General features: G+C 43.9%; 1 protein-coding gene across 2 annotated transcripts in view; it reads right to left on the bottom strand.

Moving 5' to 3' along the window:
- The window catches only part of POC5 (POC5 centriolar protein), a 42,861-nt gene extending 40,093 nt beyond the window's left edge, over positions 1-2,768 (bottom strand). The window contains exon 1 of one of the 2 annotated variants that reach the window (XM_082621265.1): positions 2,683-2,768. The gene's annotated coding sequence lies outside the window, so the exon portion shown is untranslated. The remainder of the gene's footprint in view (positions 1-2,682) is intronic. The other variant, XM_082621264.1, reaches the window with a different exon arrangement.
- Positions 2,769-14,938: the final 12,170 nt, after the last annotated feature.

The raw sequence follows: 14,938 nt of genomic DNA, 5'->3' as shown, positions 1-14,938 counted from the left end.
TGTGAGACAGGTGCATTACGGCAGTGGAAATTCGAGATCATGATCAACAACTGGTGAAGGGGTTAAGGGGAGGAAATGCTGATCTCTTCCAGATTTCTGGCTTGCAACTAGATGGATGGTAGTGCTACTCCCCAGGGCAAGGAATACAGGAAGACAAGCAGGTTGGGAGGAAGGGTAATGGACTCACTATCAGACTCGTTGGGTGTGAGGTGCCTCCGAGGCACGGAAGTGAGGCTGCAGGTATGCGGTATCTGGGCACACCACCTATGCAATGCACAACTCCAAGGACTGCCATTCCCAATGGCTACAACGCGAATGGTGCTTTCTGGAGTTAAGCAAGGTGGGAGCCCTGCACTGGATGTATAGCTTTCGAGATTCATTTTGACGAATCGTCAGCATAATGGGAACTGCTGAAAAAAGAGAGAGGATAAGATCACTTATGAAAAGGAGTGTGAGAGAGACTGCTTACTCTGAGGTCCTTACACCCAAACTGTATGCAATATTTTTAGCACATGTGTATTTTTCTAGGAAGAGGATTCTGAGCTTCTAATAGGTGTCCAGAGGGTACTATAACCTTAGTGAAGTTAAGGGCCACTACTGTAGCAAGAGGAGGGTTAAAATCAGAACCGCTAATATTTAAAGGGGAAGTGAAGAAGAGCCAGCAAAGATGGAAAAGGAAGTCAGGACAGTAGAACAATGAGAACAGCATCACAAAAGCTTCCAGGAGGGAGTGGTCGGAAACAGATGCCAAAGGAAGATGGGAATCTGATAGAGTCCCTTGAATCTGGCAATCAGGAAGTTGCTAGGGCATTTAGCCTGAACAATTTCAGTGGACAGTGGAACAAGTCTCAATCACAGTGGGCTGAAAATTAAGAGATGAAGAAAATGAAATAGAAAGGGCAGATACAGGGAGAAGTGCAATATTAGAATGGAAACGTAGGTTGGGGTTAGACTGTGGAAAGGAAATTTCAACTTTGTTCAATGAGCATTACTGTGTAGAGACATGATAAGTAAATGAAATCTCAGCATGACTGACTTTAGTTAAGCCAATTAGGGAGGATAAAATAAGCACATACATCTGCAGCAAGGAATGGCTGCTTCACGGACTTCAAATCCACCACAGTGGTAACTTTGTCCCTTCTATTTCAATTCACTTCTTCCTTTAGGATGTGTTTGCAGACTGGTAATAAGGGGGGCAGGGGTTGGGGGGTGCTGATTATTTAAAAAACAAATAAGTTGAAAAGTATGGTCAGATCTCAAAAAGGATTTCTGAATATAGATACTGCAGACACAAAACAACTACTGTACCTTTGGAAAATATGCTATAAATCTTCCATCTGCCCTGTTCTGATGCCAACAAGGTATGACAGTTTATCTAAAACTCTACCAACAGTAGCATTTTCCTTACTGTTTCTAGTTCAGAGACAAAGGAGAAAAATGAAACTTGCTTTGATGGGAAGCAGATGTACATCAGATACCTAAATTTTCAGTATTCTCTAACCCAAGATATCAGAAACCACGAGATAAAAAGTTCCGAGTGCCTGTCTATTGCCAGAGAAATCAAATTACATCTTGGTAATTGCCTGGCTGATAGAGGAAGCGGGGTCCGGGAATTCAAATTAACCTCCAAGAGGCAGAGAAAGAGTGAATTAACGCGCAAGCAGGCAGCAGGGTGACGTCCCTGCGCCCTTGAGCTGTCTTAGCTGCAGGCAAGGAGAGGGGGTGCGCCAGCCCCTCCCCACGTCAGGGACTACAGAGGGAGAAGCAGCTGCGAGCAAGCAAAGGGCTACAAGTTCTCTTCAATCACTTTCTCTTACCCCTGTGTTAATCGAATTCTTACTTAAAAACAAAGTATTATTCAGCCATAAAAAGAAACGAAATTGAGATATTTGTAGTGAGGTGGATGGACCTAGAGTCTGTCATGCAGAGTGAAGTAAGTCAGAAAGAGAAAAACAAATACCGTATGCTAACACATATATATGGAATCTAAGAACAAAAAAAAAAAGGTCATGAAGAACCTAGGGGTAAGACGGGAATAAAGACACAGACCTACTAGAGAATGGACTTGAGGATATGGGGAGGGGGAAGGGTAAGCTGTGACAAAGTGAGAGAGTGGCATGGACATATATACACTACCAAACGTAAAATAGATAGCTAGTGGGAAGCAGCCGCATGGCACAGGGAGATCAGCTCGGTGGTTTGTGACCACCTAGAGGAGTGGGATAGGGAGTGGGAGGGAGACGCAAGAGGGAGGAGATGTGGGGATATATGTATATGTATATGTATAGCTGATTCACTTTGTTATACAGCAGAAACTAACACACCATTAAAGCAATTATACTCCAATAAAGATGTTAAAAAAAAAACAAAAAACAAGAAAACAAAGGGTTAGACATGGTCATTTTACCCCCTAACGTTTTAAATGACCAGAACCTATAGCGACAATACCGCTATACTTCAGGCACCCCTCACTCCTGCCCTCTCTTCCCGGACGGCTCGGAGGAAAAAAACCTCTCGACCTTGCCGCCCCGCAAAACAGCTGAAGGGCCCGCGTTTCGGGAAGATGCCCCCAGCCCTGTCCTGTCCGATCTCCGGGGGCGCCAACCCAGGCCGAGACACTTTAAACCCCACTCCAGCGCCTCCGCCAGGGGCGCGGGGCCCGCCCGCGGCGCCGCTACCCACCACCTCGGCTCTCCGCAAACACGGACTCCGTCCTCCGCGTCTTGTCTCCGCGTCGCCGCTGAGACAACAGTGAGTCCAGCGACTTCCTCAGCAGCAACCTGACACTTTCAAACTGCACGGAGGAAATAAGGACGGCCCCTAGCATTGGCCCCGAGCTTCAGCAATCTGCCATCTGATTGGTCTGAGATCCGGAGGCGGGGCAGGAGGGAGAAGCCGGAATTAAGTTTCTTAGGGAGAGTCCCGCCCCTTGCATCGGCTTATTCGGAGGGGGCGGAGTCTTAGGGAGTCCCGCCCAGCGTACAGGAACCCATGATCAGTTGCGTTCTGCGCCTGCGGGAGACCAGGCGGCTCTGAGAGCAGGTTTGGTTAGAGACTGCCGAGCAGGGCTGAAGTCAGCTAGGATGCTACGCAGCTGTCTGTGCGATAATGCCCATAGCCTATGCGTGTGGTCCTCATGCATGTGAATCATCTGCTTCCACAGGTGCCCTGCAGCAGAATCACTAACCCCCCACCTGCTGATTCCTTCGGTCTTAGGCAGGGCCAGGGAATCTGAATTTTTTACAAAGACCAACAGTGATTCTGACGCAGGGGTCTGCGGACCAGGCTTTAAGACACTGCCGGACTAGGTTTTACTAGTGACTTCAAACGTGTCAGATTGCAAGCCAAGCCCTTCGGGCGAAGTGAGTATTGCCCTGAGAATCATCATAAGTATATCCTGGCTGTATCACGTACTCACTGTCACCTTGGATAATGCTATCCACATATAGGCTTGTAGGGGGATTAAATGACTTACTATATCTAAAATACCTATCGCATAAACATCAAAAAACTAATCTTGGGCTTCCCTGGTGGCGCAGTGGTTGAGAGTCCGCCTGCCGATGCAGGGGACACGGGTTCGTGCCCCGGTCCGGGAAGATCCCACATGCCGCGGAGCGGCTGGGCCCGTGAGCCATGGCCACTGAGCCTGCGCGTCCGGAGCCTGTGCTCCGCAACGGGAGAGGCCACAACAGTGAGAGGCCCGCGTACCGCAAAACAAACAAACAAACAAACAAAAAACTAGTCTTTCAGCTTATATTGGCATAACGGCTAGAGGTACATTAGGATCCAGGTGGCAAAGGGAGTGCCCCAATCTGGAGAACAAGTAATGAGATCCCGGTGAGTTTTCAGGCTCCCTGTGTTACCTGGAGGATGAGGTATCCGTTTCTTTTTCTGTAGATAGAAATGGCATAACCTGGGTCTCACCTACTTACCTGTTCACGGAGCCAGACTTCTATTTATACAAGCAATGAAATAAGAAGAGCACCAGCAGTTTCTTCAGCATAAGCTATGTTTGTTCTCTGCCCCCCACCTTTCCCATGCTTAAAATAAAGGACAAATTCCTATTGATAGATACAAATTCATACCTGGTCCCCAAATATGTTTTTTAATTGAATTACCATGTGGTGACCCCTTACACTGTAATTGTTTCTGATTCACTATCCCTGTGCCCTCCTGTACTTGGCTCCATGTTTCTCTTCTCTGTCCCTTTGGGGGTCAGATTTTCATAGAAAACTGTTGGCTAAGGCATCACCATTCTTCTGTGAAGCTACAGCGAGAAAGAGAACAAACCTGTCTCCATGTTATGAATTTAGAATAGATTATTTTTCGAAGGTTCCTAGAGGTGGAGCCAAAGAGAGAGAGGGAGACTAAAACCCTCCACAAACCCATGAAAATTAAATTGCCAGCTTGAACCCTGCATAATTATTCTTTCAACAAATATTTATCTAACAGTATTCAGATGCAAAGCATTTTGTTGGTGCTAGGAATAGAGTGGTGAATAAAATAGACACACTCTGCTCTCATGGAACTTAGTCTAATTGGAAAACAGACATCAAATTAACAATACAAATGAATAAATAGTTATGAATTATGTTTGAAGTGAGGACAAATCAGGAAATGTCTGTGTGATAAAGTACATTTAAGCTGAGACCTGAAGGATGAGTATATAAAGAACTAACTTTAATAAACACACATATAATGTTTTCGATGTTCAGGTCACTGTACAAATTAACTCATTTAATTCTCAGATTCTCCCTGTGACATGGACTCTGTTTCCATCTTCATTTTAAAGATGTGAAAATTGAAACCCAGAGAGGTTATGGGCTTGTCTAGGCACACACAGCTAATAAGAGCAAAACTGGCATTCAGATTGAGGCAGTCTGGGCTCCAAAGTCCACGTCCTTATCACTCAGAATGTTCTGTTGGTAATAGCATCACTGTTATGGATTAGATGGTATCCTCCAAAAAAGATATGTTTAAGTCCTAAGCCCTAGTACCTGTGAATGTGACCTTATTTGGATATGGCGTCTTTGCAGATATAATCAAGTTAAAATGAAGTCATACTGGATTAAGGTGGGCCTTAACCCAATGACTTGCATCCTTATAGGAGAGGGAAATTTAGACACAGAAGAGATATAGGGGAGAAAGGGAGGCAGAGATTGGAGTGATGCATCTATAAACCATGGAATGCCAAGTATTACCAGCAACCACCAGAAGCTAGAAAGGCAACGAAAGATCTTCCCCTAGAGTGTTCAGAGAGAGCATAGCCCTGGTGACACTGTGGATTTCTGACCTCCAGAACTGTGAATGAATAAATTTCTGTTGTCTCTTATATACACTACCAAATGTAAAATAGAGAGCTAGTGGGAAGCAGCAACATAGCACAGGGAGATCAGCTCGGTGCTTTGTGACCACCTAGAGGGGTGGGATAGGGAGGGTGGGAGGGAGATGCAAGAGGGAGGAGATATGGGGATGTATGTATACATATAGCTGATTCACTTTGTTATACAGCAGAAGCTAATACAACATTGTAAAGCAATTATACTCCAGTAAAGATGTTAAAAATTTTTCTGTTGTCTCAACCACCCATTTTGTGGTAATATGTTATGGCATCCCTAGGAAATCAATACAGTGGCCAAGGCTTTGAGGTAAGAAAACACTTATTATATCTGGGTGATGAATAAAAGCAAGTAATCTTAGTGAAGTAGGGACAGGTACAGGATAAGGCTGCAGATGGAAGTGAGGGTTCTATGTTAAGGGTTTGAGATTTTACTTAAAGTCCATTGGGATATTTTTAGATGTTCAGGAGAGAGATGAAAGCAATTTAGGATAGAGGGGTTGCAAGGGAGATGGAGAGAAGATGACAGATATGAGATATATTTTGGAAGTAGAATTGATGGGACTTGATGAATTGTATTTGAGATGAAGGAGAGAAGTGCTAAGAAGGATACTCCGGTTTCAAGTTTGTGACTTGAGCGACTGGGTGGATGACATTTACTGAGAAAGAGAACACTGGATGAGGATCAGGTTTTAAAAGGAGAAGATCAAAAGTTCATTTTTAAATATGCTGTTTGAAATACCTGGACATAGCCAAGTGACTGTGCATTAGGCCATTAGACATATATGTCTAGAGCTCAGAAAAGAGGTCAGGACACAGATACGTAAATCAAGGAGGCTTTGCATGTAGAAATTGTGGAGGATTTCAAAACTGGCTCCAATTATTCATCTCTTACTATATCAGTGTCCTTTGCCATGCCTTCTCATTAACGTCAGATGGGATGTTAAGAAACATGATGGAGGCAGAGGATTTTAAGATGCTTGTTGATTGGCTTGGCTTGCTTTTGCCCTCTGTTGTCATCATGAGAACGTGTCTCAACTAGCCTAGTGGAAGTTGACAGTGTAGTAGACCTGAGTTGCCTGATCATCCCTGCTGAGGCCATCCTTGATCAGTCTATAGCCACCCGACACCCAGACAGGTGGGTAAGTCCAATCAAGGATGGCAGAACCACCCAGCCAACCTGCATTGTCAGGAGCTAAATGAACATTGATTGCTTAAAGCCATTGTGCTTTGGGGTGGCTTGTTATGTAGATTTATTGTGGTAATAAATAACTGATAAGATGCAATTTAAAGTTAAGGAACTAGATGAGACATCCTGGGGGAAGAGAGTAAAGTGAGTAGAGAAGAGGGTTTAGAACTGAACCCTGGATTCCTCTAATGTTCAGAGGTTGGGTACCAATGGAGGAGCCAGCAAATGAGACAGAAGGAGGGGCGGGAGAAGTGGGAGGAAAACCAGGAGAGGCTTCAGTAAAATGCTACTGAAGTGACTACTGTGTTTGTCCATATAGATGCCTTTCCATGGACCCTAAGTTCTGAACCTCTGCTCTGATATCTGTTTCCTTTTAATCCCCACTGTTTTAGGTTAAGCTGTTGCTAAATTTGGACTGTTTCTCTCATTGCAGGTCTTTATTTCTTCTTTCTATAATTCACTCTTCACACTGCTTATAAATTATCTTCTTAAATTTGGATTACATCACTTCTTCCTCAAAAATCTTCCTTGGTATTACATGACATTCAAAGCTCCCCTAAATTCAGAACATCTATCCTGGAGTTTTCAGATTTACCATGTACTAGGTGTACAACTTTGGGGAAGCTTTGTATCCTTTAGGAGCCTAAGCTCATCTCTTTAAAGTTGAGAAAATAATAGAATCTACCAAATCTAAATCTAAAGCTAAACCTGAACCTATCTGTCTATCTATCTATCATCTATCTATCTATCTATCTATCTACCTATCTATCAAAAATCTATTCCCCCCTTCCATAGTAAAATCATCAACTCTGAGCACATGGCTGCCTAGGTAGACTACATTTCCCAGTCTACCTGGCAGTAAAGTGAGGTGATGGAATATGAGTGGAAGTGAAATGGGATTTAAAACCTTAGTTATGCTTTCTCTAAGCCTTCTCCTTCCTCACTTTGTTGGGCTGAATGATCAGGTGGAATAGAACTCTGCCAGTTCTCTAATATAGGAAAACAAACAAATTGTTTCTTTTTTTCCTTTAAGTCCCTGTATTTTTGGGACAATCTCTTATAGCCATCCCTCCAACAAATATCACAACTAGATCTATACAGATGGACATATGAATCTGTTGGGAAGCAATGTATGTGAAAGTACTTGGCAGTTTTTAAAAGTACAAAGGGTTCAGGTTTGTAAGATCTGGTGTTTAACGTTCTTCAAGATGAAGGCATGAACCTAAGATGGCTCTAGGTACCTGTTGAGAACATCTCTGAGTTATTATTGTTGGAAAGAGCTGAAACTCATGTTATTTTTGCTAAGCCTGGGTTAGGGGACTGATTTGAAACCTCTTTATTTTCCAGGTCATCCCTGACTCATCTAAAAAGCCTGTCTCCTCACCCTATTATTTATTTAGCTAGGACTGTAAGGGAACATTCCTTGACCTGGAAGTCTTTAGCATTGATGACTCCTGTTCTAGGGTAGCAACCATAATCTAGTCTATCACTTTCATTTTATGGAGGAATAAATTAGATCTAGAGAAAACTGTATTTGCTTTCTTGGAATTGCCAATCTGGAAAGAGAGAGAAAGTGTCGAATAAAGAGAAGTCCAGGGAAAAGGAATAGGGGTGGAGATGGGGAGAGATTTCAGGGTCAGAACCCTTGCTAGGACCATATTTGGGTGAGACTGCCATGGTGTGCCCTAAGGTCTTGATACATTATAGCTAACCCCATGGTTGTATTTCCATAAGATTGCTGGACTCACAGATTTTCCTTCCCTTTTTTTCATTCTCTACTCCTCAATTCAGATGTACCTGCCTTTGTCACAGCCTCTCAGGCTGGACCTTGTTTCTCCAGGTTACAAATGGCTGACATAGTAATTTAATCTCCACAGATGAGAGAGGCACAAGTCTCCAGAGAGGTCCATTCCTTATGAGCTATGAGTACTGGACTTCTGGAAACAATGCTCTTGTTTTTCTAAATCAGAAAAGTGACTTGATGGTGAAATCTGAGTTCCAGCAGGAAGGTGTGCAAAGAACATGGTAGATTATTTTGGGGCAAGTGGCTTACAATGCATGTCCCTACGTAGAATTTTTGTAGCTGGACTACGTAGTCTATTTAGAATCCCAGTGCACACTGAGAGCCAAAAAGACGGATTCATTGAACACATTTAACTGAAGGACAGCAGAGGGAGAAAGACTGTCAATAAGCAAAGACAAAGGGAGGTGGTGGGCATTGTGGGCACAGTGGTCTGCAGATGAGGCAGCATGGCAGCGCTGTGCAGGGGTGGGTATTTGTAGTGGAATAAGAGCTTATTCAGAATATTTTGATTCCGTGGAATCCACAGTTGCATTTTGCTACACAGCATTCCCTGGTCTCTTTATGGCAGAACGGAGTTTGTTTCTTAGCCCTCATCATCAGCCTTCTCTGTTCTTCCTAATTATAAAGACATGCCCTTGAACCCCTCTGTTAGCATCCTCTAGCCATAGAAAAACTTCCTTACTCTTATCATTTCTTTCTCCTGTTAAAACAATCTAGGACTAGCTGCAAGAGGCACATTAATTAGTTTTTCACAGAACAATACTACTTGAGTCCCACTGATGTTTTGAGTGTTCTACAGATGTTATATTCTTGGGGCGTTAGGGCTTCTGAGGGTAGGTTTGCCGATGAGGGTAATTCAGCTCAGTGATAAGAATCTATGCAATTCTATTTTTTACTATAATAATTTTTTTATGTTGAGGAAAGTTCCCTCTATGCCTACTTTCTGCAGGGTTTTTATCATAAATGGGAGTTGAATTTTGTCGAAAGCTTTCTCTGCATCTATTGAGATGATCATATGGTTTTTCTCCTTCAATTTGTTAATATGATGTATCACGTTGATTGATTTGCATATATTGAAGAATCCTTGCATTCCTGGAATAAACCCCACTTGATCATGGTGTATGATCCTTTTAATGTGCTGTTGGATTCTGTTTGCTAGTATTTTGTTGAGGATTTTTACATCTATGTTCATCAGTGATATTGGCCTGTAGTTTTCTTTGTGACATCCTTGTCTGGTTTTGGTATCAAGGTGATGGTGGCCTCGTAGAATGAGTTTGGGAGTATTCCTCCCTCTGCTATATTTTGGAAGAGTTTGAGAAGGATAGGTGTTAGCTCTTCTCTAAATGTTTGATAGAATTCGCCTGTGAAGCCAGATGGTCCTGGGCTTTTGTTTCATTCTTTTTTCTTTATTCTGTTCCGCAGCAGTGAATTCCACCATTCTGTCTTCCAGGTCACTTATCCGTTCTTCTGCCTCAGTTATTCTGCTATTGATTCCTTCTAGTGTAGTTTTCATTTCAGTTATTGTATTGTTCATCTCTGTTTGTTTGTTCTTTAATTCTTCTAGGTCTTTTTTTTTTTTTTTTTTTTTGCGGTATGCGGGCCTCTCACTGTCGTGGCCTCCCCCGTTGCGGAGCACAGGCTCCGGATGCGCAGGCCCAGCGGCCATGGCTCACGGGCCCAGCCGCTCCGCGGCATATGGGATCCTCCCAGACCGGGGCACGAACCCGTATCCCCTGCATCGGCAGGCGGACTCTCAACCACTGCGCCACCAGGGAGGCCCCTTCTAGGTCTTTTTTTAACGTTTCTTGCATCTTCTCGATCTTTGCCTTCATTCTTTTTCCGAGGTCCTGGAGCATCTTCACTATCATTATTCTGAATTCTTTTTCTGAAGGTTGCCTGTCTCCACTTCATTTAGTTGTTTTTCTGGGGTTTTATCGTGTTCCCTCATCTGGTACATAGTCCTCTGCCTTTTCATCTTGTCTATCTTTCTGTGAATGTGGTTTTTGTTCCACAGGCTGCAGGATTGTAGTTCTTGCTTCTGCTGTCTGCCCTCTGGTGGATGAGGCTATCCAAGAGGCTTGTGCAGGTTTCCTGATGGGAGATTCTGGTGGTGGGTAGAGCTGACTGTTGCCCTGGTGGGCAGAGCTCAGTAAAAGTTTAATCTGCTTGACTGCTGATGGGTGGGGCTGGGTTCCCTCCCTGTTGGTTGTTTGGCCTGAGGCAACCCAACACTGGAGCCTACCTGGGCTTATTGGTGGGGCTAATGACAGACTCTGGGAGGACTCACGCCAAGGAGTACTTCCCAGAACTTCTGCTGCCTGTGTCCTTGTCCCCACGGTGAGCCACAGCCACCGCCCACCTCTGCAGGAGACCCTCCAACACTAACAGGTAGGTCTGGTTCAGTCTCCCCTGGAGTCACTGCTCCCTCCCCTGGGTCCTGATGTGTATACCACTTTGTGTGTGCCCTCTAAGAGTGGAGTCTCTGTTTCCCCCAGTCCTGTCGAAGTCCTGTAATCAAATCCCACTAGGCTTCAAAGTCTGATTCTCTAGGAATTCCTCCTCCCATTGCTGGACCCCCAGGTTGGGAACCTGATGTGGGTCTCAGAACCTTCACTCCAGTGGGTGGACTTCTGTGGTATAAGTGTTCTCCAGTCTGTGAGTCACCCACCCAGCAGTTATGGGATTTGATTTTACTTTGAGTGCGCCCCTCCTACCATCTCATTGTGGCTTCTCCTTTGTCTTTGGATGTGGGGTACATTTTTTTGGTGAGTTCCAGTGTCTTCCTGTCGATGATTGTCCAGCAGCTAGTTGTGATTCTGGTGTTCTCACAAGAGGGAGTGAGAGCACGTCCTTCTAATCCGCCATCTTGGTTCCTAATCCTCCACACATTCTTTTTTTTAATTAATTCATTTTTGCCTGTGTTGGGTCTTCATTGCTGTGTGCAGTCTTTCTCTAGTTGCGGAGAGTGTGGGCTACTCTTTGTTGTAGTGCATGGGCTTCTCATTGTGGTGGCTTTTCTTGTTGCGGAGCACAGACTCTAGGGCTGGCATGTGGGCTCAGTAGTTGTGGCTCATGGGCTCTAGAGTGCAGGCTCAGTAGTTGTGGCGCATGGGCTGAGTTGCTCCGTGGCATGTGGGATCTTCTGGGACCAGGGCTGGAACCCGCATCCCCTGCATTGGCATGTGGATTCTTAACCACTGTGACACCAGGGAAGCCCCTACCACACCTTCTTTATCCATTCATCTGCCGATGGACATTTAGGTTGCTTCCATGTCTTGGCTATTGTAAATAGTGCCACTATGAGCATAGGGTGCATATATCTTTCAAATAAGAGTTTTCATCTTTTCCAAATATATGCCCAGGTGTGGGATTGCTGGATTATATGGTAGTTCTATTTTTAGTATTGTAAGGAACATCAATACTATTCTCCATAGTAGCTGCACCAATTTACATTCCCACCAACAGTGTAGGAGGGTTCCCTCTTCTCCACACCCTCTCCAGCACTTATTATTTGTAGACTTTTTGATAATGGCCATTCTGACTGGTGTGAGGTGATACCTCATTGTAGTTTTGATTTGCATTTGTTTAGTAATTAACCATGTTGAACAGCTTTTCATGTTCCTGTTGGCCATCTTCTTTGGAGAAATGTCTGTTTAGGTCTTCTGAGAATCTATGCAATTCTAAATTATGACTCTCTCCTTCCCTTCTTCTCTCCTCCTTCCTTCCTTTCTTTCCCTCTTTTTAAAATTTATTTTTATTTATTTATTTTTATGAAGGGAAGGAAGAGAAGCTAGATCCAGCATCTCAAAGCAGGTTTGTACACTGTTGTCATAGACTTTGTTTCATCTCCTTGATAGTACCATTTGAATAGATTTTTGTTATTGTTCCAGTTTGTATGTTCGGGGTCATACCAATCAGTCCACCTCCCATCTATGAACATGTTCTAAAGTTCAACTGTAAATTTATTGTTTGTAGGTTGAAATGCATTTTTCTACCAAGAAAATGAAAATGTTTTAACTCCAAGGGCAGCTCCACTATGAGTCCATAAATAGGGCTGAAATGTTGTTCACAAGCAAATAAATAAATAAATAAATAAATAAGTAGAAAACAACATTGTTGCAATGCTGGTAGATCTAATAAAGAGGAGAAATAACACTGAATAAGAAAGATTTTATTGTGCGTTTATCTTGAATGCTGATGAGAAAGAAATCGGGTGATATGATGGGAGTGAGGATATGCTATTGATTTAGAGGAGGCTGCATGAAAATGTTATGGAATGCCTAGGTAATTGATGGGGGGATGGCAGCAGAGGAGAAGACATGGCAAGATTAACGTGTAACAGATCTATGTTTTCTGCTCTACGATGTTACCTGGGGTTGCCATGCTCCTAGCCCTTGTGATCATCTGTGCCTGCCAGTCTCACAAAAGATACTTCGTGAGTTGAAATACTAGTCTCACTATATACAGCCTGTGTATGTGTCTTAATGTGTCTCCCATTTCAGAATCTGTGGGAGGATAAGTGAGAGGAGGTGGGGGTTCCTGGAACATAGGCTCCATCTTATTGCTTATTAGTTGGGGTCTATCTTAAGTCTGATATTAATCCCCATTATATATCCCCCTTCCCTTCCATCCCTTGGGTCTCCTAGGTCCCCTAGCCTGCATCAAATTCTCCTGGATCGTTTACTAGAACATAGCTTGCTGGGCTCCACCCTCCATTATTCGGATAAAGTAGGCTAGGGGTGGGCCCAAAGAGTTTGCATTTCAAACAGTTTTCCACGTGATATTGATGCTGCTGGTCTTAGGGCCACACTTTGCCCTGCGTCAGTCCTGTCCTGCCCCTTGTTGTGAGGCTGCATACTCTCTGGCTATAAGCTTCAGCCTTCCTCACCCTGTCACAGTCAGACATTTCTATGGCTCTGCTCTGGACACTCCAAACTTCCTATCTGGTCCTCTGGAGGTTGAAGTCCATTCCCTTCCTAAGCCCGAAAGATACTTTTCCAGACTAAAGACTGTGGAGCCCTGTTCTGACAACTGTTCACCTTGGAGATCTCTGGGATTCTGGATCTTGGAAATTTCATTCTCTCTTCACCCGTTTCCTCTGTTCTTTTCAGTTGTCTCCTGCATGTCCATCCCCCAGCAAATCCACCCTGCTGAAGCACAGCTTTTCACTGCCTCTCCTAAGTAGCACCAGGTCCTAACTCATCCTATTCGTGGCGGATTGTGATCCTGAAAGCCAATTTGTGTCACACATTTTCCCTCCAGTAGCTTTTAGCAGACCTCTGTCTCTTGCCCCAAAGCTAAGTTAATGGAAGGTGTGAAGTGGCTTCTGGGGATGTAGTTCCACAGCTTTGGCTCTCAGATAAGTTCAGATACTTCCCATGTACTATCTCATCACTCCATTGTTGACCTTTCTCTCAGGAAAATGGTTTTTCAGAATTGCAGTTTCAAGCCCACAGTGGCCTTGGAGTAAAGCCAAGGTCTCTATACTATTTCTTTTATTTGGTTCCTACCAACCTCACGACAAAGCCTTACTCTTCATTGGTTTCTGTGAATCAGAGGAGCTGGCTCACATACAGTCACAAAGAGCATCCTCTCAGGTACCATGAAGTGCTTGCCAGTTTCTTTCTTTCTCACTCAGGATTTCTTCCTTTCTGTGTGTCCTCAGGTGACCTGCTGCTGAGACCTCAGATTCCCTCAGACACTGCTGTGCCCAAGGTGCCATCACCTCCCACACTCACTTGCTTTCTCTGTGGCTCTGCTCTCTCAGACCCCTTCCAAAAGCACTGCTGCTGGCTGTCCTGTTATAGCAGGGGTGAAACAGCCCAGGTCAGCCCATGTCTCTGCTGAACGCATTGGTCCCTGTTGCTGGCGGAGTTGCTAGGGTCCTGCCTGTTGATGGGGAAACAGGTGGTGGCACTGATGTGATGAAGACAATAGTTCTCTGTTAAAATGGGAAGGATTCTTTGGTGGCTTTTGTCTTATGCTTTTTACCTGGGTTCCAAGTTAGTGCTCCCTGATGTTGCCAGTGACTGGAATTTAGTGAAGGAGCCTTTGGCAGAGATGGCTAGCTGCCTCCCAGAAGTCGGTTATGTAGAATTAGTGCTAAGAAGTAGCTGTGCAGGCATTTAAAAATCTTTCTGAGCCCCCGACCCCATCTTTGTATTCAGTGGAATTTCGGAACTAGTTCTCTGCAATGTGAACAGAGCTGATGTATATTGTTTCCAGGCCAAGGAGAGTTTAGAAGTAGGTGTGCCTCCTTTCTGTTCTTTCTTTCCCCTCTGGTTGGCTCTAAGACTTCAGGGAATGTTAGAATATAGGATGAAAGGAACCAGGACATTCGCCTTGGACTCTTCTATAAGCAAGAAATATATTTTCTGTACACTTAAAAATGATTAAAACGGTAAATTGCATGTTTTGTATAGTTTACCACAATTAAAAAATTATATTTCTACCATGATAACTTACTGGAAATTTGAGGTTTATTTGTATAGCAGCTAATTAGTTCTCAGCTTCCTAAATTTGTTCTATTTTAGATCCATTTCCTAGAATCCTGGTACAAGTTGCACACAAAGTACAGTAGGAACAACACTCCCAATTTCACTTCTCT

Source organism: Mesoplodon mirus, assembly GCF_964341445.2.
Source record: "Mesoplodon mirus genome assembly, chromosome: 5".
Taxonomy (NCBI): Eukaryota; Metazoa; Chordata; class Mammalia; order Artiodactyla; family Ziphiidae; genus Mesoplodon; species Mesoplodon mirus.
Note: the sequence above shows the minus strand (reverse complement) of the source record. Positions and strands in the feature narration are given on the sequence as shown.